At 29.9% G+C, this 26,033-nt stretch overlaps 7 non-coding genes across 7 annotated transcripts; all 7 read right to left on the bottom strand.

Annotated features, from left to right (window-relative positions):
* Positions 1-3,280: 3,280 nt before the first annotated feature.
* TRNAQ-CUG (transfer RNA glutamine (anticodon CUG)) lies at positions 3,281-3,352 on the bottom strand. The gene has a single exon. It is a non-coding gene; the product is annotated as a tRNA-Gln (tRNA).
* A 1,812-nt stretch (positions 3,353-5,164) lies between these two features.
* On the bottom strand, positions 5,165-5,236 carry TRNAQ-CUG (transfer RNA glutamine (anticodon CUG)). The gene has a single exon. It is a non-coding gene; the product is annotated as a tRNA-Gln (tRNA).
* A 1,813-nt stretch (positions 5,237-7,049) lies between these two features.
* On the bottom strand, positions 7,050-7,121 carry TRNAQ-CUG (transfer RNA glutamine (anticodon CUG)). The gene has a single exon. It is a non-coding gene; the product is annotated as a tRNA-Gln (tRNA).
* Positions 7,122-10,825: 3,704 nt separating this feature from the next.
* TRNAQ-CUG (transfer RNA glutamine (anticodon CUG)) lies at positions 10,826-10,897 on the bottom strand. The gene has a single exon. It is a non-coding gene; the product is annotated as a tRNA-Gln (tRNA).
* A 5,591-nt stretch (positions 10,898-16,488) lies between these two features.
* Positions 16,489-16,560, bottom strand: TRNAQ-CUG (transfer RNA glutamine (anticodon CUG)). The gene has a single exon. It is a non-coding gene; the product is annotated as a tRNA-Gln (tRNA).
* A 5,433-nt stretch (positions 16,561-21,993) lies between these two features.
* Positions 21,994-22,065, bottom strand: TRNAQ-CUG (transfer RNA glutamine (anticodon CUG)). Its single transcript has one exon. It is a non-coding gene; the product is annotated as a tRNA-Gln (tRNA).
* A 1,818-nt stretch (positions 22,066-23,883) lies between these two features.
* TRNAQ-CUG (transfer RNA glutamine (anticodon CUG)) lies at positions 23,884-23,955 on the bottom strand. Its single transcript has one exon. It is a non-coding gene; the product is annotated as a tRNA-Gln (tRNA).
* Between the last annotated feature and the right edge of the window lie 2,078 nt (positions 23,956-26,033).

The raw sequence follows: 26,033 nt of genomic DNA, 5'->3' as shown, positions 1-26,033 counted from the left end.
GTTTACCAATACACCATGAAACCTCATCCATTAGGGAGCATCTAAATATTTTTCTAAGAATGTACTCTCAGAGAGATATTAACTGAATGGTACTTACAAAAAACCAATAGGACCTACCAAGATTTAAATACAGATCACTGTATTCAAAGATCAGAGTGGAGTGGTTACCAATCAACCAAGAAACAACATTTATTAGGGAACATATAAAAAAAAATTCTAAAATGTTAGATTCTTAGAAGACACATTTTATTTAAGTTATTGTACATATATTTACATCAATGCTTATTTGGATTACACAGTAAAATTCATATAATTACAAACATTTCTTTAACTACCTTTTTTTTAGATTTTAGTACATATTTACAATAATCAGTGATTTAAAAAAATGTATTATATGTATAAAAAAGAAAAGTTTTTGTCAATCAAGGACTTAAACTGAAGGTACTAAAATGCACCTGGTCCCACTGAGATTTGAACTCAATTTACTGGATTCAGCATACAGAGTGCTAACCATAACACCATGGAATCTCCCTTCTAATAACACATATACAACTTTCTCTCAGAGTGTAAGATCTTAATTTCTGCAAGATACAGAAATATTCATTCAGAGAGATATGTACTACATTGTATTTACAAATAAAACCATTAGGACCTACCAATTTGTATATACAGATTATTGGTTTCAGAGTCCAGAATTGTTAACAGTACACCATGAAAGCTCATTCATATGGTGGCATTTAAAAAATGTTTCTCACAGTGTAAGATTCTTAGAGGTTACATTTTATTGGAATTATATTACAGATAACCCTGTCTCTCAGTGTGTATGATTCTTAATTTATGCAATTTATAGATATTTTCTTTCTCAGAGATATGAACTGCATAATACTTACAAAAAAACAATAGGACCTACCAAGATGTAAATACAAATCATGGATTCAGAGTCCAAAATGGTTACAAATACACCAGGAAACCTCATTCATGAGGAAGCATTTAAACAGTTTTTATTAGAATGTACTCTCAGAGAAATATAAACTGAACGGTACTTACAAAAAAACAATAGGACCTACCAAGATTTAAATACAGATCACTGGATTCAAAGATCAGAGTGGTTACCAATACACCAAGAAACCTCATTCATGAGGGAGAGCTAAACATTTTTTTCTAAAATGTTAGATTCTTAGAAGACATATTTTATTGCAATTATTGTACATGTATTTACATCAACGCTTATTTGTGTTAAATAGTAAAATTCAGATAATTTCATACATTTCTATAATTAATTTTTTTAGCTTTTCGTACATATTTACAAAAATCAGTGATTTAAAAAAATGATTATATGTATGAAAAAGAAGACTTTCTGTCAATCAAGAACTTAAACTGAAGGTACTAAAACACATCAGATCCCACTGAGATTTGAACTCAGATCGCTGTATTCAGAGTCCAGAGTGCTAATCATTACACCATGGAAGCTCTATTCTAACACCACCTATACAACTTTCTCTTAGAGTGTGAGATCTTATTTTCTACAAATTACAGGAATAATAATCAGAGAGATAAGTATTACATTGTATTTACAAAAAAAGCCATTAGGACCTACCAAATTTTTATACAGATTATAGGTTTCAGAGTCCAGAATTGTTAACAGTACACAATGAAACCTCATTCATATGGTAGCATGTACATTTTTTGTCAGAGTATAAGATTCTTAGTGGATACATTTTATTGGAATTAAATGACAGATAAACCTGTCTCTCAGTGTGTAAGATTCTTAATTTATGCAATTTATAGATATTTTCTTTCTCAGAGATATGAACTGTATTGTACTTACAACAAAACCAATAGAACCTACCAAGATGTAAATATAGATCATGGATTCAGAGTCCAAAATGTTTACCAATACACCATGAAACCTCATCCATTAGGGAGCATCTAAATATTTTTCTAAGAATGTACTCTCAGAGAGATATGTACTGAGTGGTACTTACAAAAAACCAATAGGACCTACCAAGATTTAAATATAGATCACTGTATTCAAAGATCAGAGTGGAGTGGTTACCAATCAACCAAGAAACCACATTTATTAGGAAACATATAAAAAAAAATTCTAAAATGTTAGATTCTTAGAAGACACATTTTATTGAAGTTATTGTACATATTTACATCAATGCTTATTTGGATTACACAGTAAAATTCATATAATTACAAACATTTCTTTAACTACCTTTTTTTTAGATTTTAGTACATATTTACAATAATCAGTGATATAAAAAAATGTATTATATGTATAAAAAAGAAAAGTTTTTGTCAATCAAGGACTTAAACTGAAGTTACTAAAATGCACCTGGTCCCACTGAGATTTGAACTCAATTTACTGGATTCAGCGTACAGAGTGCTAACCATAACACCATGGAATCTCCCTTCTAATAACACATATACAACTTTCTCTCAGAGTGTAAGATCTTAATTTCTACAAGATACAGAAATATTCATTCAGAGAGATATGTACTACATTGTATTTACAAATAAAACCATTAGGACCTACATTTTGTATATACAGATTATTGGTTTCAGAGTCCAGAATTGTTAACAGTACACCATGAAAGCTCATTCATATGGTGGCATGTAAAAAAAAATTCTCACAGTGTAAGATTCTTAGAGGTTACATTTTATTGGAATTATATTACAGATAACCCTGTCTCTCAGTGTGTATGATTCTTAATTTATGCAATTTATAGATATTTTCTTTCTCAGAGATATGAACTGCATAATACTTACAAAAAAACAATAGGACCTACCAAGATGTAAATACAAATCATGGATTCAGAGTCCAAAATGGTTACAAATACACCAGGAAACCTCATTCATGAGGAAGCATTTAAACAGTTTTTATTAGAATGTACTCTCAGAGAAATATAAACTGAACGGTACTTACAAAAAAACAATAGGACCTACCAAGATTTAAATACAGATCACTGGATTCAAAGATCAGAGTGGTTACCAATACACCAAGAAACCTCATTCATGAGGGAGAGCTAAACATTTTTTTCTAAAATGTTAGATTCTTAGAAGACATATTTTATTGCAATTATTGTACATATATTTACATCAACGCTTATTTGTGTTACATAGTAAAATTCAGATAATTTCATACATTTCTATAATTAATTTTTTTAGCTTTTCGTACATATTTACAAAAATCAGTGATTTAAAAAAATTATTATATGTATGAAAAAGAAGACTTTCTGTCAATCAAGAACTTAAACTGAAGGTACTAAGTTCTTGATCCCACTGAGATTTTAACTCAGATCACTGGATTCAGAGTCCAGAGTGCTAACCATTGCACCATGGAACCTCTCTTCTAACACTACCTATACAACTTTCTCTTAGAGTGTGAGATCTTATTTTCTACAAATTACAGGAATAATAATCAGAGAGATAAGTATTACATTGTATTTACAAAAAAAGCCATTAGGACCTACCAAATTTTTATACAGATTATAGGTTTCAGAGTCCAGAATTGTTAACAGTACACAATGAAACCTCATTCATATGGTAGCATGTACATTTTTTGTCAGAGTATAAGATTCTTAGTGGATACATTTTATTGGAATTAAATGACAGATAAACCTGTCTCTCAGTGTGTAAGATTCTTAATTTATGCAATTTATAGATATTTTCGTTCTCAGAGATATGAACTGTATTGTACTTACAACAAAACCAATAGAACCTACCAAGATGTAAATATAGATCATGGATTCAGAGTCCAAAATGTTTACCAATACACCATGAAACCTCATCCATTAGGTAGCATCTAAATATTTTTCTAAGAATGTACTCTCAGAGAGATATGAACTGAGTGGTACTTACAAAAAACCAATAGGACCTACCAAGATTTAAATACAGATCACTGTATTCAAAGATCAGAGTGGAGTGGTTACCAATCAACCAAGAAACCACATTTATTAGGGAACATATAAAAAAAAATTCTAAAATGTTAGATTCTTAGAAGACACATTTTATTGAAGTTATTGTACATATATTTACATCAATGCTTATTTGGATTACACAGTAAAATTCATATAATTACAAACATTTCTTTAACTACCTTTTTTTTAGATTTTAGTACATATTTACAATAATCAGTGATTTAAAAAAATGTATTATATGTATAAAAAAGAAAAGTTTTTGTCAATCAAGGACTTAAACTGAAGGTACTAAAATGCACCTGGTCCCACTGAGATTTGAACTCAATTTACTGGATTCAGAGTACAGAGTGCTAACCATAACACCATGGAATCTCCCTTCTAATAACACATATAAAACTTTCTCTCAGAGTGTAAGATCTTAATTTCTACAAGATACAGAAATATTCATTCAGAGATATATGCACTACATTGTATTTACAAATAAAACCATTAGGACCTACCAATTTGAATATACAGATTATAGGTTTTAGAGTTCAGAATTGTTAAGAGTACACCATGAAAGCTCATTCATATGGTGGCATGTAAAAATTTTTCTCACAGTGTAAGATTCTTAGAGGTTACATTTTATTGGAGTTATATTACAGATAAACCTGTCTCTCAGTGTGTATGATTCTTAATTTATGCAATTTATAGATATTTTCTTTCTCAGAGATATGAACTGCATAATACTTACAAAAAAACAATAGGACCTACCAAGATGTAAATACAAATCATGGATTCAGAGTCCAAAATGGTTACAAATACACCAGGAAACCTCATTCATGAGGAAGCATTTAAACAGTTTTTATTAGAATGTACTCTCAGAGAAATATAAACTGAACGGTACTTACAAAAAACCAATAGGACCTACCAAGATTTAAATACAGATCACTGGATTCAAAGATCAGAGTGGTTACCAATACACCAAGAAACCTCATTCATGAGGGAGAGTTAAACATTTTTTTCTAAAATGTTAGATTCTTAGAAGACACATTTTATTGCAATTATTGTACATATATTTACATCAGCGCTTATTTGGGTTATATAGTAAAATTCAGATAATTACATACATTTCTATAACTACCTTTTTTAGCTTTTCGTACATTTTTACAAAAATCAGTGATTGAAAAAAATTATTATATGTATGAAAAAGAAGACTTTCTGTCAATCAAGAACTTAAACTGAAGGTACTAAGTTCTTGATCCCACTGAGATTTTAACTCAGATCACTGGATTCAGAGTCCAGAGTGCTAACCATTGCACCATGGAACCTCTCTTCTAACACTACCTATACAACTTTCTCTTAGAGTGTGAGATCTTATTTTCTACAAATTACAGGAATAATAATCAGAGAGATAAGTATTACATTGTATTTACAAAAAAAGCCATTAGGACCTACCAAATTTTTATACAGATTATAGGTTTCAGAGTCCAGAATTGTTAACAGTACACAATGAAACCTCATTCATATGGTAGCATGTACATTTTTTGTCAGAGTATAAGATTCTTAGTGGATACATTTTATTGGAATTAAATGACAGATAAACCTGTCTCTCAGTGTGTAAGATTCTTAATTTATGCAATTTATAGATATTTTCTTTCTCAGAGATATGAACTGTATTGTACTTACAACAAAACCAATAGAACCTACCAAGATGTAAATATAGATCATGGATTCAGAGTCCAAAATGTTTACCAATACACCATGAAACCTCATCCATTAGGGAGCATCTAAATATTTTTCTAAGAATGTACTCTCAGAGAGATATTAACTGAATGGTACTTACAAAAAACCAATAGGACCTACCAAGATTTAAATACAGATCACTGTATTCAAAGATCAGAGTGGAGTGGTTACCAATCAACCAAGAAACCACATTTATTAGGGAACATATAAAAAAAATTCTAAAATGTTAGATTCTTAGAAGACACATTTTATTTAAGTTATTGTACATATATTTACATCAATGCTTATTTGGATTACACAGTAAAATTCATATAATTACAAACATTTCTTTAACTACCTTTTTTTTAGATTTTAGTACATATTTACAATAATCAGTGATTTAAAAAAATGTATTATATGTATAAAAAAGAAAAGTTTTTGTCAATCAAGGACTTAAACTGAAGGTACTAAAATGCACCTGGTCCCACTGAGATTTGAACTCAATTTACTGGATTCAGCGTACAGAGTGCTAACCATAACACCATGGAATCTCCCTTCTAATAACACATATACAACTTTCTCTCAGAGTGTAAGATCTTAATTTCTGCAAGATACAGAAATATTCATTCAGAGAGATATGTACTACATTGTATTTACAAATAAAACCATTAGGACCTACCAATTTGTATATACAGATTATTGGTTTCAGAGTCCAGAATTGTTAACAGTACACCATGAAAGCTCATTCATATGGTGGCATTTAAAAAATGTTTCTCACAGTGTAAGATTCTTAGAGGTTACATTTAATTGGAATTATATTACAGATAACCCTGTCTCTCAGTGTGTATGATTCTTAATTTATGCAATTTATAGATATTTTCTTTCTCAGAGATATGAACTGCATAATACTTACAAAAAAACAATAGGACCTACCAAGATGTAAATACAAATCATGGATTCAGAGTCCAAAATGGTTACAAATACACCAGGAAACCTCATTCATGAGGAAGCATTTAAACAGTTTTTATTAGAATGTACTCTCAGAGAAATATAAACTGAACGGTACTTACAAAAAACCAATAGGACCTACCAAGATTTAAATACAGATCACTGGATTCAAAGATCAGAGTGGTTACCAATACACCAAGAAACCTTATTCATGAGGGAGAGTTAAACATTTTTTTCTAAAATGTTAGAATCTTAGAAGACACATTTTATTGCAATTATTGTACATATATTTACATCAATGCTTATTTGGGTTATATAGTAAAATTCAGATAAATACATACATTTCTGTAACTACCTTTTTTAGCTTTTCGTACATATTTACAAAAATCAGTGATTCAAAAAAAATTATTATATGTATGAAAAAGAAGACTTTCTGTCAATCAAGAACTTAAACTGAAGGTACTAAGTTCTTGATCCCACTGAGATTTGAACTCAGATCACTGGATTCAGAGTCCAGAGTGCTAACCATTGCACCATGGAACCTCTCTTCTAACACTCCCTATACAACTTTCTCTTAGAGTGTGAGATCTTATTTTCTACAAATTACAGGAACAATAATCAGAGAGATAAGTATTACATTGTATTTACAAAAAAAGCCATTAGGACCTACCAAATTTTTATACAGATTATAGGTTTCAGAGTCAAGAATTGTTAACAGTACACAATGAAACCTCATTCATATGGTAGCATGTACATTTTTTTGGCAGAGTATAAGATTCTTAGTGGATACATTTTATTGGAATTAAATGACAGATAAACCTGTCTCTCAGTGTGTAAGATTCTTAATTTATGCAATTTATAGATATTTTATTTCTCAGAGATATGAACTGTATTGTACTTACAAGAAAAAAAACAATGGAACCTACCAAGATGTAAATATAGATCATGGATTCAGAGTCCAAAATGTTTACCAATACACCATGAAACCTCATCCATTAGGGAGCATCTAAATATTTTTATAAGAATGTACTCTCAGAGAGATATGAACTGAATGGTACTTACAAAAAACCAATAGGACCTACCAAGATTTAAATACAGATCACTGTATTCAAAGATCAGAGTGGAGCGGTTACCAATAAACCAAGAAACCACATTTATTAGGGAACATATAAAAAAAATTCTAAAATGTTAGATTCTTAGAAGACACATTTTATTGAAGTTATTGTACATATATTTACATCAATGCTTATTTGGATTACACAGTAAAATTCATATAATTACAAACATTTCTATAACTACCTTTTTTTTAGATTTTAGTACATATTTACAATAATCAGTGATTTAAAAAAATGTATTATATGTATAAAAAAGAAAAGTTTTTGTCAATCAAGGACTTAAACTGAAGGTACTAAAATGCACCTGGTCCCACTGAGATTTGAACTCAATTTACTGGATTCAGCGTACAGAGTGCTAACCATAACACCATGGAATCTCCCTTCTAATAACACATATACAACTTTCTCTCAGAGTGTAAGATCTTAATTTCTACAAGATACAGAAATATTCATTCAGAGAGATATGTACTACATTGTATTTACAAATAAAACCATTAGGACCTACCAATTTGTATATACAGATTATTGGTTTCAGAGTCCAGAATTGTTAACAGTACACCATGAAAGCTCATTCATATGGTGGCATGTAAAAAAATTTTCTCACAGTGTAAGATTCTTAGAGGTTACATTTTATTGGAATTATATTACAGATAACCCTGTCTCTCAGTGTGTATGATTCTTAATTTATGCAATTTATAGATATTTTCTTTCTCAGAGATATGAACTGCATAATACTTACAAAAAAACAATAGGACCTACCAAGATGTAAATACACATCATGGATTCAGAGTCCAAAATGGTTACAAATACACCAGGAAACCTCATTCATGAGGAAGCATTTAAACAGTTTTTATTAGAATGTACTCTCAGAGAAATATAAACTGAACGGTACTTACAAAAAAACAATAGGACCTACCAAGATTTAAATACAGATCACTGGATTCAAAGATCAGAGTGGTTACCAATACACCAAGAAACCTCATTCATGAGGGAGAGCTAAACATTTTTTTCTAAAATGTTAGATTCTTAGAAGACATATTTTATTGCAATTATTGTACATATATTTACATCAACGCTTATTTGTGTTACATAGTAAAATTCAGATAATTTCATACATTTCTATAATTAATTTTTTTAGCTTTTCGTACATATTTACACAAATCAGTGATTTAAAAAAATTATTATATGTATGAAAAAGAAGATTTTCTGTCAATCAAGAACTTAAACTGAAGGTACTAAAACACATCAGATCCCACTGAGATTTGAATTCAGATCGCTGGATTCAGAGTCCAGAGTGCTAATCATTACACCATGGAAGCTCTATTCTAACACCACCTCTACAACTTTCTCTTAGAGTGTGAGATCTTATTTTCTACAAATTACAGGAATAATAATCAGAGAGATAAGTATTACATTGTATTTACAAAAAAAGAAGCCATTAGGACCTACCAAATTTTTATACAGATTATAGGTTTCAGAGTCCAGAATTGTTAACAGTACACAATGAAACCTCATTCATATGGTAGCATGTACATTTTTTGTCAGAGTATAAGATTCTAAGTGGATACATTTTATTGGAATTAAATGACAGATAAACCTGTCTCTCAGTGTGTAAGATTCTTAATTTATGCAATTTATAGATATTTTCTTTCTCAGAGATATTAACTGTATTGTACTTACAACAAAACCAATAGAACCTACTAAGATGTAAATATAGATCATGGCTTCAGAGTCCAAAATGTTTACCAATACACCATGAAACCACATCCATTAGGGAGCATCTAAATATTTTTATAAGAATGTACTCTCAGAGAGATATGAACTGAATGGTACTTACAAAAAACCAATAGGACCTACCAAGATTTAAATACAGATCACTGTATTCAAAGATCAGAGTGGAGTGGTTACCAATACACCAAGAAACCACATTCATTAGGGAACATCTAAACATTTTTTTCTAAAATGTTAGATTCTTAGAAGACACATTTTATTGAAGTTATTGTACATATATTAACATCAATGCTTATTTGGATTACACAGTAAAATTCATATAATTACAAACATTTATATAACTACCTTTTTTAGATTTTAGTACATATTTACAATAATCAGTGATTTAAAAAATGTATTATATGTATAAAAAAGAAAAGTTTTTGTCAATCAAGGACTTAAACTGAAGGTACTAAAATGCACCTGGTCCCACTGAGATTTGAACTCAATTTACTGGATTCAGAGTACAGAGTGCTAACCATAACACCATGGAATCTCCCTTCTAATAACACATATAAAACTTTCTCTCAGAGTGTAAGATCTTAATTTCTACAAGATACAGAAATATTCATTCAGAGATATATGCACTACATTGTATTTACAAATAAAACCATTAGGACCTACCAATTTGAATATACAGATTATAGGTTTTAGAGTTTAGAATTGTTAACAGTACACCATGAAAGCTCATTCATATGGTGGCATGTAAAATTTTTTCTCACAGTGTAAGATTCTTAGAGGTTACATTTTATTGGAGTTATATTACAGATAAACCTGTCTCTCAGTGTGTATGATTCTTAATTTATGCAATTTATAGATATTTTCTTTCTCAGAGATATGAACTGCATAATACTTACAAAAAAACAATAGGACCTACCAAGATGTAAATACAAATCATGGATTCAGAGTCCAAAATGGTTACAAATACACCAGGAAACCTCATTCATGAGGAAGCATTTAAACAGTTTTTATTAGAATGTACTCTCAGAGAAATATAAACTGAACTGTACTTACAAAAAACCAATAGGACCTACCAAGATTTAAATACAGATCACTGGATTCAAAGATCAGAGTGGTTACCAATACACCAAGAAACCTCATTCATGAGGGAGAGTTAAACATTTTTTTCTAAAATGTTAGATTCTTAGAAGACACATTTTATTGCAATTATTGTACATATATTTACATCAGCGCTTATTTGGGTTATATAGTAAAATTCAGATAATTACATACATTTCTATAACTACCTTTTTTAGCTTTTCGTACATATTTACAAAAATCAGTGATTGAAAAAAATTATTATATGTATGAAAAAGAAGACTTTCTGTCAATCAAGAACTTAAACTGAAGGTACTAAGTTCTTGATCCCACTGAGATTTTAACTCAGATCACTGGATTCAGAGTCCAGAGTGCTAACCATTGCACCATGGAACCTCTCTTCTAACACTACCTATACAACTTTCTCTTAGAGTGTGAGATCTTATTTTCTACAAATTACAGGAATAATAATCAGAGAGATAAGTATTACATTGTATTTAAAAAAAAAAGCCATTAGGACCTACCAAATTTTTATACAGATTATAGGTTTCAGAGTCCAGAATTGTTAACAGTACACAATGAAACCTCATTCATATGGTAGCATGTACATTTTTTGTCAGAGTATAAGATTCTTAGTGGATACATTTTATTGGAATTAAATGACAGATAAACCTGTCTCTCAGTGTGTAAGATTCTTAATTTATGCAATTTATAGATATTTTCTTTCTCAGAGATATGAACTGTATTGTACTTACAACAAAACCAATAGAACCTACCAAGATGTAAATATAGATCATGGATTCAGAGTCCAAAATGTTTACCAATACACCATGAAACCTCATCCATTAGGGAGCATCTAAATATTTTTCTAAGAATGTACTCTCAGAGAGATATTAACTGAATGGTACTTACAAAAAACCAATAGGACCTACCAAGATTTAAATACAGATCACTGTATTCAAAGATCAGAGTGGAGTGGTTACCAATCAACCAAGAAACAACATTTATTAGGGAACATATAAAAAAAAATTCTAAAATGTTAGATTCTTAGAAGACACATTTTATTTAAGTTATTGTACATATATTTACATCAATGCTTATTTGGATTACACAGTAAAATTCATATAATTACAAACATTTCTTTAACTACCTTTTTTTTAGATTTTAGTACATATTTACAATAATCAGTGATTTAAAAAAATGTATTATATGTATAAAAAAGAAAAGTTTTTGTCAATCAAGGACTTAAACTGAAGGTACTAAAATGCACCTGGTCCCACTGAGATTTGAACTCAATTTACTGGATTCAGCATACAGAGTGCTAACCATAACACCATGGAATCTCCCTTCTAATAACACATATACAACTTTCTCTCAGAGTGTAAGATCTTAATTTCTGCAAGATACAGAAATATTCATTCAGAGAGATATGTACTACATTGTATTTACAAATAAAACCATTAGGACCTACCAATTTGTATATACAGATTATTGGTTTCAGAGTCCAGAATTGTTAACAGTACACCATGAAAGCTCATTCATATGGTGGCATTTAAAAAATGTTTCTCACAGTGTAAGATTCTTAGAGGTTACATTTTATTGGAATTATATTACAGATAACCCTGTCTCTCAGTGTGTATGATTCTTAATTTATGCAATTTATAGATATTTTCTTTCTCAGAGATATGAACTGCATAATACTTACAAAAAAACAATAGGACCTACCAAGATGTAAATACAAATCATGGATTCAGAGTCCAAAATGGTTACAAATACACCAGGAAACCTCATTCATGAGGAAGCATTTAAACAGTTTTTATTAGAATGTACTCTCAGAGAAATATAAACTGAACGGTACTTACAAAAAAACAATAGGACCTACCAAGATTTAAATACAGATCACTGGATTCAAAGATCAGAGTGGTTACCAATACACCAAGAAACCTCATTCATGAGGGAGAGCTAAACATTTTTTTCTAAAATGTTAGATTCTTAGAAGACATATTTTATTGCAATTATTGTACATGTATTTACATCAACGCTTATTTGTGTTACATTGTAAAATTCAGATAATTTCATACATTTCTATAATTAATTTTTTTAGCTTTTCGTACATATTTACAAAAATCAGTGATTTAAAAAAATGATTATATGTATGAAAAAGAAGACTTTCTGTCAATCAAGAACTTAAACTGAAGGTACTAAAACACATCAGATCCCACTGAGATTTGAACTCAGATCGCTGTATTCAGAGTCCAGAGTGCTAATCATTACACCATGGAAGCTCTATTCTAACACCACCTATACAACTTTCTCTTAGAGTGTGAGATCTTATTTTCTACAAATTACAGGAATAATAATCAGAGAGATAAGTATTACATTGTATTTACAAAAAAAGCCATTAGGACCTACCAAATTTTTATACAGATTATAGGTTTCAGAGTCCAGAATTGTTAACAGTACACAATGAAACCTCATTCATATGGTAGCATGTACATTTTTTGTCAGAGTATAAGATTCTTAGTGGATACATTTTATTGGAATTAAATGACAGATAAACCTGTCTCTCAGTGTGTAAGATTCTTAATTTATGCAATTTATAGATATTTTCTTTCTCAGAGATATGAACTGTATTGTACTTACAACAAAACCAATAGAACCTACCAAGATGTAAATATAGATCATGGATTCAGAGTCCAAAATGTTTACCAATACACCATGAAACCTCATCCATTAGGGAGCATCTAAATATTTTTCTAAGAATGTACTCTCAGAGAGATATATACTGAGTGGTACTTACAAAAAACCAATAGGACCTACCAAGATTTAAATATAGATCACTGTATTCAAAGATCAGAGTGGAATGGTTACCAATCAACCAAGAAACCACATTTATTAGGAAACATATAAAAAAAATTCTAAAATGTTAGATTCTTAGAAGACACATTTTATTGAAGTTATTGTACATATATTTACATCAATGCTTATTTGGATTACACAGTAAAATTCATATAATTACAAACATTTCTTTAACTACCTTTTTTTTAGATTTTAGTACATATTTACAATAATCAGTGATTTAAAAAAATGTATTATATGTATAAAAAAGAAAAGTTTTTGTCAATCAAGGACTTAAACTGAAGGTACTAAAATGCACCTGGTCCCACTGAGATTTGAACTCAATTTACTGGATTCAGCGTACAGAGTGCTAACCATAACACCATGGAATCTCCCTTCTAATAACACATATACAACTTTCTCTCAGAGTGTAAGATCTTAATTTCTACAAGATACAGAAATATTCATTCAGAGAGATATGTACTACATTGTATTTACAAATAAAACCATTAGGACCTACCAATTTGTATATACAGATTATTGGTTAAAGAGTCCAGAATTGTTAACAGTACACCATGAAAGCTCATTCATATGGTGGCATTTAAAAAATTTTTCTCACAGTGTAAGATTCTTAGAGGTTACATTTTATTGGAATTATATTACAGATAACCCTGTCTCTCAGTGTGTATGATTCTTAATTTATGCAATTTATAGATATTTTCTTTCTCAGAGATATGAACTGCATAATACTTACAAAAAAACAATAGGACCTACCAAGATGTAAATACAAATCATGGATTCAGAGTCCAAAATGGTTACAAATACACCAGGAAACCTCATTCATGAGGAAGCATTTAAACAGTTTTTATTAGAATGTACTCTCAGAGAAATATAAACTGAACGGTACTTACAAAAAACCAATAGGACCTACCAAGATTTAAATACAGATCACTGGATTCAAAGATCAGAGTGGTTACCAATACACCAAGAAACCTCATTCATGAGGGAGAGCTAAACATTTTTTTCTAAAATGTTAGATTCTTAGAAGACACATTTTATTGCAATTATTGTACATATATTTACATCAACGCTTATTTGGGTTATATAGTAAAATTCAGATAATTACATACATTTCTATAACTACCTTTTTCAGCTTTTCGTACATATTTACAAAAATCAGTGATTTAAAAAAATTATTATATGTATGAAAAAGAAGACTTTCTGTCAATCAAGAACTTAAACTGAAGGTACTAAAACACATCAGATCCCACTGAGATTTGAACTCAGATCGCTGTATTCAGAGTCCAGAGTGCTAATCATTACACCATGGAAGCTCTATTCTAACACCACCTATACAATTTTCTCTTAGAGTGTGAGATCTTATTTTCTACAAATTACAGGAATAATAATCAGAGAGATAAGTATTACATTGTATTTACAAAAAAAGAAGCCATTAGGACCTACCAAATTTTTATACAGATTATAGGTTTCAGAGTCCAGAATTGTTAACAGTACACAATGAAACCTCATTCATATGGTAGCATGTACATTTTTTGTCAGAGTATAAGTTTCTTAGTGGATACATTTTATTGGAATTAAATGACAGATAAACCTGTCTCTCAGTGTGTAAGATTCTAAATTTATGCAATTTATAGTTATTTTCTTTCTCAGAGATATTAACTGTATTGTACTTACAACAAAACCAATAGAACCTACTAAGATGTAAATATAGATCATGGCTTCAGAGTCCAAAATGTTTACCAATACACCATGAAACCTCATCCATTAGGGAGCATCTAAATATTTTTATAAGAATGTACTCTCAGAGAGATATGAACTGAATGGTACTTACAAAAAACCAATAGGACCTACCAAGATTTAAATACAGATCACTGTATTCAAAGATCAGAGTGGAGTGGTTACCAATACACCAAGAAACCACATTCATTAGGGAACATCTAAACATTTTTTTCTAAAATGTTAGATTCTTAGAAGACACATTTTATTGAAGTTATTGTACATATATTAACATCAATGCTTATTTGGATTACACAGTAAAATTCATATAATTACAAACATTTCTATAACTACCTTTTTTAGATTTTAGTACATATTTACAATAATCAGTGATTTAAAAAATGTATTATATGTATAAAAAAGAAAAGTTTTTGTCAATCAAGGACTTAAACTGAAGGTACTAAAATGCACCTGGTCCCACTGAGATTTGAACTCAATTTACTGGATTCAGAGTACAGAGTGCTAACCATAACACCATGGAATCTCCCTTCTAATAACACATATAAAACTTTCTCTCAGAGTGTAAGATCTTAATTTCTACAAGATACAGAAATATTCATTCAGAGAGATATGTACTACATTGTATTTACAAATAAAACCATTAGGACCTACCAATTTGTATATACAGATTATTGGTTTCAGAGTCCAGAATTGTTAACAGTACACCATGAAAGCTCATTCATATGGTGGCATTTAAAAAATGTTTCTCACAGTGTAAGATTCTTAGAGGTTACATTTAATTGGAATTATATTACAGATAACCCTGTCTCTCAGTGTGTATGATTCTTAATTTATGCAATTTATAGATATTTTCTTTCTCAGAGATATGAACTGCATAATACTTACAAAAAAACAATAGGACCTACCAAGATGTAAATACAAATCATGGATTCAGAGTCCAAAATGGTTACAAATACACCAGGAAACCTCATTCATGAGGAAGCATTTAAACAGTTTTTATTAGAATGTACTCTCAGAGAAATATAAACTGAACGGTACTTACAAAAAACCAATAGGACCTACCAAGATTTAAATACAGATCACTGGATTCAAAGATCAGAGTGGTTACCAATACACCAAGAAACCTTATTCATGAGGGAGAGTTAAACATTTTTTTCTAAAATGTTAGAATCTTAGAAGACACATTTTATTGCAATTATTGTACATATATTTACATCAATGCTTATTTGGGTTATATAGTAAAATTCAGATAAATACATACATTTCTGTAACTACCTTTTTTAGCTTTTCGTACATATTTACAAAAATCAGTGATTCAAAAAAAATTATTATATGTATGAAAAAGAAGACTTTCTGTCAATCAAGAACTTAAACTGAAGGTACTAAGTTCTTGATCCCACTGAGATTTGAACTCAGATCACTGGATTCAGAGTCCAGAGTGCTAACCATTGCACCATGGAACCTCTCTTCTAACACTCCCTATACAACTTTCTCTTAGAGTGTGAGATCTTATTTTCTACAAATTACAGGAACAATAATCAGAGAGATAAGTATTACATTGTATTTACAAAAAAAGCCATTAGGACCTACCAAATTTTTATACAGATTATAGGTTTCAGAGTCCAGAATTGTTAACAGTATACAATGAAACCTCATTCATATGGTAGCATGTACATTTTTTTTGTCAGAGTATAAGATTCTTAGTGGATACATTTTATTGGAATTAAATGACAGATAAACCTGTCTCTCAGTGTGTAAGATTCTTAATTTATGCAATTTATAGATATTTTATTTCTCAGAGATATGAACTGTATTGTACTTACAAGAAAAAAACAATGGAACCTACCAAGATGTAAATATAGATCATGGATTCAGAGTCCAAAATGTTTACCAATACACCATGAAACCTCATCCATTAGGGAGCATCTAAATATTTTTATAAGAATGTACTCTCAGAGAGATATGAACTGAATGGTACTTACAAAAAACCAATAGGACCTACCAAGATTTAAATACAGATCACTGTATTCAAAGATCAGAGTGGAGTGGTTACCAATAAACCAAGAAACCACATTTATTAGGGAACATATAAAAAAAATTCTAAAATGTTAGATTCTTAGAAGACACATTTTATTGAAGTTATTGTACATATATTTACATCAATGCTTATTTGGATTACACAGTAAAATTCATATAATTACAAACATTTCTATAACTACCTTTTTTTTAGATTTTAGTACATATTTACAATAATCAGTGATTTAAAAAAATGTATTATATGTATAAAAAAGAAAAGTTTTTGTCAATCAAGGACTTAAACTGAAGGTACTAAAATGCACCTGGTCCCACTGAGATTTGAACTCAATTTACTGGATTCAGCGTACAGAGTGCTAACCATAACACCATGGAATCTCCCTTCTAATAACACATATACAACTTTCTCTCAGAGTGTAAGATCTTAATTTCTACAAGATACAGAAATATTCATTCAGAGAGATATGTACTACATTGTATTTACAAATAAAACCATTAGGACCTACCAATTTGTATATACAGATTATTGGTTTCAGAGTCCAGAATTGTTAACAGTACACCATGAAAGCTCATTCATATGGTGGCATGTAAAAAAAAATTCTCACAGTGTAAGATTCTTAGAGGTTACATTTTATTGGAATTATATTACAGATAACCCTATCTCTCAGTGTGTATGATTCTTAATTTATGCAATTTATAGCTATTTTCTTTCTCAGAGATATGAACTGCATAATACTTACAAAAAAACAATAGGACCTACCAAGATTTAAATACAGATCACTGGATTCAAAGATCAGAGTGGTTACCAATACACCAAGAAACCTCATTCATGAGGGAGAGCTAAACATTTTTTTCTAAAATGTTAGATTCTTAGAAGACATATTTTATTGCAATTATTGTACATATATTTACATCAACGCTTATTTGTGTTACATAGTAAAATTCAGATAATTTCATACATTTCTATAATTAATTTTTTTAGCTTTTCGTACATATTTACAAAAATCAGTGATTTAAAAAAATTATTATATGTATGAAAAAGAAGACTTTCTGTCAATCAAGAACTTAAACTGAAGGTACTAAAACACATCAGATCCCACTGAGATTTGAACTCAGATCGCTGGATTCAGAGTCCAGAGTGCTAATCATTACACCATGGAAGCTCTATTCTAACACCACCTATACAACTTTCTCTTAGAGTGTGAGATCTTATTTTCTACAAATTACAGGAATAATAATCAGAGAGATAAGTATTACATTGTATTTACAAAAAAAGCCATTAGGACCTACCAAATTTTTATACAGATTATAGGTTTCAGAGTCCAGAATTGTTAACAGTACACAATGAAACCTCATTCATATGGTAGCATGTACATTTTTTGTCAGAGTATAAGATTCTTAGTGGATACATTTTATTGGAATTAAATGACAGATAAACCTGTCTCTCAGTGTGTAAGATTCTTAATTTATGCAATTTATAGATATTTTCTTTCTCAGAGATATGAACTGTATTGTACTTACAACAAAACCAATAGAACCTACCAAGATGTAAATATAGATCATGGATTCAGAGTCCAAAATGTTTACCAATACACCATGAAACCTCATCCATTAGGGAGCATCTAAATATTTTTCTAAGAATGTACTCTCAGAGAGATATGAACTGAGTGGTACTTACAAAAAACCAATAGGACCTACCAAGATTTAAATACAGATCACTGTATTCAAAGATCAGAGTGGAGTGGTTACCAATCAACCAAGAAACCACATTTATTAGGAAACATAAAAAAAATTCTAAAATGTTAGATTCTTAGAAGACACATTTTATTGAAGTTATTGTACATATATTTACATCAATGCTTATTTGGATTACACAGTAAAATTCATATAATTACAAACATTTCTTTAACTACCTTTTTTTTAGATTTTAGTACATATTTACAATAATCAGTGATTTAAAAAAATGTATTATATGTATAAAAAAGAAAAGTTTTTGTCAATCAAGGACTTAAACTGAAGGTACTAAAATGCACCTGGTCCCACTGAGATTTGAACTCAATTTACTGGATTCAGCGTACAGAGTGCTAACCATAACACCATGGAATCTCCCTTCTAATAACACATATACAACTTTCTCTCAGAGTGTAAGATCTTAATTTCTACAAGATACAGAAATATTCATTCAGAGAGATATGTACTACATTGTATTTACAAATAAAACCATTAGGACCTACCAATTTGTATATACAGATTATTGGTTAAAGAGTCCAGAATTGTTAACAGTACACCATGAAAGCTCATTCATATGGTGGCATTTAAAAATTTTTTCTCACAGTGTAAGATTCTTAGAGGTTACATTTTATTGGAATTATATTACAGATAACCCTGTCTCTCAGTGTGTATGATTCTTAATTTATGCAATTTATAGATATTTTCTTTCTCAGAGATATGAACTGCATAATACTTACAAAAAAAAACAATAGGACCTACCAAGATGTAAATACAAATCATGGATTCAGAGTCCAAAATGGTTACAAATACACCAGGAAACCTCATTCATGAGGAAGCATTTAAACAGTTTTTATTAGAATGTACTCTCAGAGAAATATAAACTGAACGGTACTTACAAAAAACCAATAGGACCTACCAAGATTTAAATACAGATCACTGGATTCAAAGATCAGAGTGGTTACCAATACACCAAGAAACCTCATTCATGAGGGAGAGCTAAACATTTTTTTCTAAAATGTTAGATTCTTAGAAGACACATTTTATTGCAATTATTGTACATATATTTACATCAACGCTTATTTGGGTTATATAGTAAAATTCAGATAATTACATACATTTCTATAACTACCTTTTTTAGCTTTTCGTACATATTTACAAAAATCAGTGATTTAAAAAAATTATTATATGTATGAAAAAGAAGACTTTCTGTCAATCAAGAACTTAAACTGAAGGTACTAAAACACATCAGATCCCACTGAGATTTGAACTCAGATCGCTGTATTCAGAGTCCAGAGTGATAATCATTACACCATGGAAGCTCTATTCTAACACCACCTATACAACTTTCTCTTAGAGTGTGAGATCTTATTTTCTACAAATTACAGGAATAATAATCAGAGAGATAAGTATTACATTGTATTTACAAAAAAAGAAGCCATTAGGACCTACCAAATTTTTATACAGATTATAGGTTTCAGAGTCCAGAATTGTTAACAGTACACAATGAAACCTCATTCATATGGTAGCATGTACATTTTTTGTCAGAGTATAAGATTCTTAGTGGATACATTTTATTGGAATTAAATGACAGATAAACCTGTCTCTCAGTGTGTAAGATTCTAAATTTATGCAATTTATAGATATTTTCTTTCTCAGAGATATTAACTGTATTGTACTTACAACAAAACCAATAGAACCTACTAAGATGTAAATATAGATCATGGCTTCAGAGTCCAAAATGTTTACCAATACACCATGAAACCTCATCCATTAGGGAGCATCTAAATATTTTTATAAGAATGTACTCTCAGAGATATATGAACTGAATGGTACTTACAAAAAACCAATAGGACCTACCAAGATTTAAATACAGATCACTGTATTCAAAGATCAGAGTGGAGTGGTTACCAATACACCAAGAAACCACATTCATTAGGGAACATCTAAACATTTTTTTCTAAAATGTTAGATTCTTAGAAGACACATTTTATTGAAGTTATTGTACATATATTAACATCAATGCTTATTTGGATTACACAGTAAAATTCATATAATTACAAACATTTCTATAACTACCTTTTTTAGATTTTAGTACATATTTACAATAATCAGTGATTTAAAAAATGTATTATATGTATAAAAAAGAAAAGTTTTTGTCAATCAAGGACTTAAACTGAAGGTACTAAAATGCACCTGGTCCCACTGAGATTTGAACTCAATTTACTGGATTCAGAGTACAGAGTGCTAACCATAACACCATGGAATCTCCCTTCTAATAACACATATAAAACTTTCTCTCAGAGTGTAAGATCTTAATTTCTACAAGATACAGAAATATTCATTCAGAGATATATGCACTACATTGTATTTACAAATAAAACCATTAGGACCTACCAATTTGAATATACAGATTATTGGTTTTAGAGTTCAGAATTGTTAACAGTACACCATGAAAGCTCATTCATATGGTGGCATGTAAAAATTTTTCTCACAGTGTAAGATTCTTAGAGGTTACATTTTATTGGAGTTATATTACAGATAAACCTGTCTCTCAGTGTGTATGATTCTTAATTTATGCAATTTATAGATATTTTCTTTCTCAGAGATATGAACTGCATAATACTTACAAAAAAACAATAGGACCTACCAAGATGTAAATACAAATCATGGATTCAGAGTCCAAAATGGTTACAAATACACCAGGAAACCTCATTCATGAGGAAGCATTTAAACAGTTTTTATTAGAATGTACTCTCAGAGAAATATAAACTGAACGGTACTTACAAAAAACCAATAGGACCTACCAAGATTTAAATACAGATCACTGGATTCAAAGATCAGAGTGGTTACCAATACACCAAGAAACCTCATTCATGAGGGAGAGTTAAAAAAAATTTCTAAAATGTTAGATTCTTAGAAGACACATTTTATTGCAATTATTGTACATATATTTACATCAGCGCTTATTTGGGTTATATAGTAAAATTCAGATAATTACATACATTTCTATAACTACCTTTTTTAGCTTTTCGTACATATTTACAAAAATCAGTGATTGAAAAAAATTATTATATGTATGAAAAAGAAGACTTTCTGTCAATCAAGAACTTAAACTGAAGGTACTAAGTTCTTGATCCCACTGAGATTTTAACTCAGATCACTGGATTCAGAGTCCAGAGTGCTAACCATTGCACCATGGAACCTCTCTTCTAACACTACCTATACAACTTTCTCTTAGAGTGTGAGATCTTATTTTCTACAAATTACAGGAATAATAATCAGAGAGATAAGTATTACATTGTATTTACAAAAAAAGAAGCCATTAGGACCTACCAAATTTTTATACAGATTATAGGTTTCAGAGTCCAGAATTGTTAACAGTACACAATGAAACCTCATTCATATGGTAGCATGTACATTTTTTGTCAGAGTATAAGATTCTTAGTGGATACATTTTATTGGAATTAAATGACAGATAAACCTGTCTCTCAGTGTGTAAGATTCTTAATTTATGCAATTTATAGATATTTTCTTTCTCAGAGATATGAACTGTATTGTACTTACAAGAAAAAAACAATGGAACCTACCAAGATGTAAATATAGATCATGGATTCAGAGTCCAAAATGTTTACCAATACACCATGAAACCTCATCCATTAGGGAGCATCTAAATATTTTTCTAAGAATGTACTCTCAGAGAGATATGAACTGAATGGTACTTACAAAAAACCAATAGGACCTACCAAGATTTAAATACAGATCACTGTATTCAAAGATCAGAGTGGAGTGGTTACCAATAAACCAAGAAACCACATTTATTAGGGAACATATAAAAAAAATTCTAAAATGTTAGATTCTTAGAAGACACATTTTATTGAAGTTATTGTACATATATTTACATCAATGCTTATTTGGATTACACAGTAAAATTCATATAATTACAAACATTTCTATAACTACCTTTTTTTTAGATTTTAGTACATATTTACAATAATCAGTGATTTAAAAAAATGTATTATATGTATAAAAAAGAAAAGTTTTTGTCAATCAAGGACTTAAACTGAAGGTACTAAAATGCACCTGGTCCCACTGAGATTTGAACTCAATTTACTGGATTCAGCGTACAGAGTGCTAACCATAACACCATGGAATCTCCCTTCTAATAACACATATACAACTTTCTCTCAGAGTGTAAGATCTTAATTTCTACAAGATACAGAAATATTCATTCAGAGAGATATGTACTACATTGTATTTACAAATAAAACCATTAGGACCTACCAATTTGTATATACAGATTATTGGTTTCAGAGTCCAGAATTGTTAACAGTACACCATGAAAGCTCATTCATATGGTGGCATTTAAAAAATGTTTCTCACAGTGTAAGATTCTTAGAGGTTACATTTAATTGGAATTATATTACAGATAACCCTGTCTCTCAGTGTGTATGATTCTTAATTTATGCAATTTATAGATATTTTCTTTCTCAGAGATATGAACTGCATAATACTTACAAAAAAACAATAGGACCTACCAAGATGTAAATACAAATCATGGATTCAGAGTCCAAAATGGTTACAAATACACCAGGAAACCTCATTCATGAGGAAGCATTTAAACAGTTTTTATTAGAATGTACTCTCAGAGAAATATAAACTGAACGGTACTTACAAAAAACCAATAGGACCTACCAAGATTTAAATACAGATCACTGGATTCAAAGATCAGAGTGGTTACCAATACACCAAGAAACCTTATTCATGAGGGAGAGTTAAACATTTTTTTCTAAAATGTTAGAATCTTAGAAGACACATTTTATTGCAATTATTGTACATATATTTACATCAATGCTTATTTGGGTTATATAGTAAAATTCAGATAAATACATACATTTCTGTAACTACCTTTTTTAGCTTTTCGTACATATTTACAAAAATCAGTGATTCAAAAAAAATTATTATATGTATGAAAAAGAAGACTTTCTGTCAATCAAGAACTTAAACTGAAGGTACTAAGTTCTTGATCCCACTGAGATTTGAACTCAGATCACTGGATTCAGAGTCCAGAGTGCTAACCATTGCACCATGGAACCTCTCTTCTAACACTCCCTATACAACTTTCTCTTAGAGTGTGAGATCTTATTTTCTACAAATTACAGGAACAATAATCAGAGAGATAAGTATTACATTGTATTTACAAAAAAAGCCATTAGGACCTACCAAATTTTTATACAGATTATAGGTTTCAGAGTCCAGAATTGTTAACAGTATACAATGAAACCTCATTCATATGGTAGCATGTACATTTTTTTTGTCAGAGTATAAGATTCTTAGTGGATACATTTTATTGGAATTAAATGACAGATAAACCTGTCTCTCAGTGTGTAAGATTCTTAATTTATGCAATTTATAGATATTTTATTTCTCAGAGATATGAACTGTATTGTACTTACAAGAAAAAAACAATGGAACCTACCAAGATGTAAATATAGATCATGGATTCAGAGTCCAAAATGTTTACCAATACACCATGAAACCTCATCCATTAGGGAGCATCTAAATATTTTTATAAGAATGTACTCTCAGAGAGATATGAACTGAATGGTACTTACAAAAAACCAATAGGACCTACCAAGATTTAAATACAGATCACTGTATTCAAAGATCAGAGTGGAGTGGTTACCAATAAACCAAGAAACCACATTTATTAGGGAACATATAAAAAAAATTCTAAAATGTTAGATTCTTAGAAGACACATTTTATTGAAGTTATTGTACATATATTTACATCAATGCTTATTTGGATTACACAGTAAAATTCATATAATTACAAACATTTCTATAACTACCTTTTTTTTAGATTTTAGTACATATTTACAATAATCAGTGATTTAAAAAAATGTATTATATGTATAAAAAAGAAAAGTTTTTGTCAATCAAGGACTTAAACTGAAGGTACTAAAATGCACCTGGTCCCACTGAGATTTGAACTCAATTTACTGGATTCAGCGTACAGAGTGCTAACCATAACACCATGGAATCTCCCTTCTAATAACACATATACAACTTTCTCTCAGAGTGTAAGATCTTAATTTCTACAAGATACAGAAATATTCATTCAGAGAGATATGTACTACATTGTATTTACAAATAAAACCATTAGGACCTACCAATTTGTATATACAGATTATTGGTTTCAGAGTCCAGAATTGTTAACAGTACACCATGAAAGCTCATTCATATGGTGGCATGTAAAAAAAAATTCTCACAGTGTAAGATTCTTAGAGGTTACATTTTATTGGAATTATATTACAGATAACCCTATCTCTCAGTGTGTATGATTCTTAATTTATGCAATTTATAGCTACTTTCTTTCTCAGAGATATGAACTGCATAATACTTACAAAAAAACAATAGGACCTACCAAGATGTAAATACAAATCATGGATTCAGAGTCCAAAATGGTTACAAATACACCAGGAAACCTCATTCATGAGGAAGCATTTAAACAGTTTTTATAAGAATGTACTCTCAGAGAAATATAAACTGAACGGTACTTACAAAAAAACAATAGGACCTACCAAGATTTAAATACAGATCACTGGATTCAAAGATCAGAGTGGTTACCAATACACCAAGAAACCTCATTCATGAGGGAGAGCTAAACATTTTTTTCTAAAATGTTAGATTCTTAGAAGACATATTTTATTGCAATTATTGTACATATATTTACATCAACGCTTATTTGTGTTACATAGTAAAATTCAGATAATTTCATACATTTCTATAATTAATTTTTTTAGCTTTTCGTACATATTTACAAAAATCAGTGATTTAAAAAAATTATTATATGTATGAAAAAGAAGACTTTCTGTCAATCAAGAACTTAAACTGAAGGTACTAAAACACATCAGATCCCACTGAGATTTGAACTCAGATCGCTGGATTCAGAGTCCAGAGTGCTAATCATTACACCATGGAAGCTCTATTCTAACACCACCTATACAACTTTCTCTTAGAGTGTGAGATCTTATTTTCTACAAATTACAGGAATAATAATCAGAGAGATAAGTATTACATTGTATTTACAAAAAAAGCCATTAGGACCTACCAAATTTTTATACAGATTATAGGTTTCAGAGTCCAGAATTGTTAACAGTACACAATGAAA

The sequence above is a fragment of the Pseudophryne corroboree genome, chromosome 11, assembly GCF_028390025.1.
Source record: "Pseudophryne corroboree isolate aPseCor3 chromosome 11, aPseCor3.hap2, whole genome shotgun sequence".
NCBI lineage: Eukaryota > Metazoa > Chordata > Amphibia > Anura > Myobatrachidae > Pseudophryne > Pseudophryne corroboree.
This window is presented reverse-complemented; position numbering and strand designations above follow the sequence as displayed.